A 1,189-nucleotide genomic window follows, 5' to 3' on the forward strand; every position below is an offset into this window, starting at 1 on the left:
CACAGGAATTATCCCACAGGAACTCCTGGCACAGGAATTATCCCACAGGAACACCTGGCACAGGGATTATCCCACAGGGATTATCCCACAGGAACTCCTGGCACAGGGATTATCCCACAGGAACTCCTGGCACAGGGATTATCCCACAGGGATTATCCCACAGGGATTATCCCACAGGGATTATCCCACAGGAACACCTGGCACAGGGATTATCCCACAGGGTGAAGGACGACTCTGGTGGCCCCATCCTCTTGGGTCATGGACATTTCCCGTCCCTGAAGGGTTCAAGGCCGGGTTGGAGGAGGTTTGGAGGAACCTGGGGTGGTGTCCCTGCTGTGGGACAGCTGGATAACGGCACCAAGCCCACCCAGACATCTCCTGGCTGAGATGCTCCGTTATTATATTAAGTGATAAAAATCGACATTTGATTCTGTTTCCTGTGTTCTCCACCGGCCTCGGCTCTGCCTGATTTCGTGTGATTAATATCAAATAGCACTAATTGTGCAGATTGCCTTTCCGGAAGGATCATGCCAGGAAGATGATTTCAGAGTCTGGTCACCACTTGGTTTTATCCTTGCAGGAGTTTTTCTGGTGGTTGAATCAGCCCCACCGTGGTTGTCACGAGAGGAACGTTCCCCTTTCTGCTGGCACTGGTGGATCCGAGGATTCCCGAGGATTTCTTCTCTTTCACGATGGTCAACAGCAGAATTGATTTTCTGATTAGCTGATGGCTGTTTCACCCAGAAACCATCAGGGTGTTTTATTCTAAACCTGTCATCCCTGCTCATCATCCAGGTGCCAATCTGGGAAATCCTTCGCCGAGTGGAAGATGAAGAGATCATCTAAGGAGGAAACTTTTCTAATCTCCAGGCTGTAAGGCCAAGATCTCTGGGATTCAGTTCTTCAAAGCTTCCCTGCTCCAGAGTGTCCCCCACTGATGGGGCAGCTCGGGGAGGATTCATGCACTGGGAGGCAAAACGAGCCCTGGGTGTCCCTGCCCTTCCTGAGCCCCCCACAGCAGAGCTGGGGCCATCACATTTCTCAGCAGAAGCTAACTGAGATGTTTGTGGTGGGAATCCGTGTCCTGAGGGGTGTCTGTGGCTTTGTTTTGGTCCCCACCTGAACAGCGCTGCCAGGACAAGCCCTCCAGCAACCCTCCACCTCCTCCACCTCCTCCACCTCCTCCACC

The sequence above is a fragment of the Parus major genome, unplaced genomic scaffold (assembly GCF_001522545.3).
Source record: "Parus major isolate Abel unplaced genomic scaffold, Parus_major1.1 Scaffold276, whole genome shotgun sequence".
Classification (NCBI taxonomy): Eukaryota; Metazoa; Chordata; class Aves; order Passeriformes; family Paridae; genus Parus; species Parus major.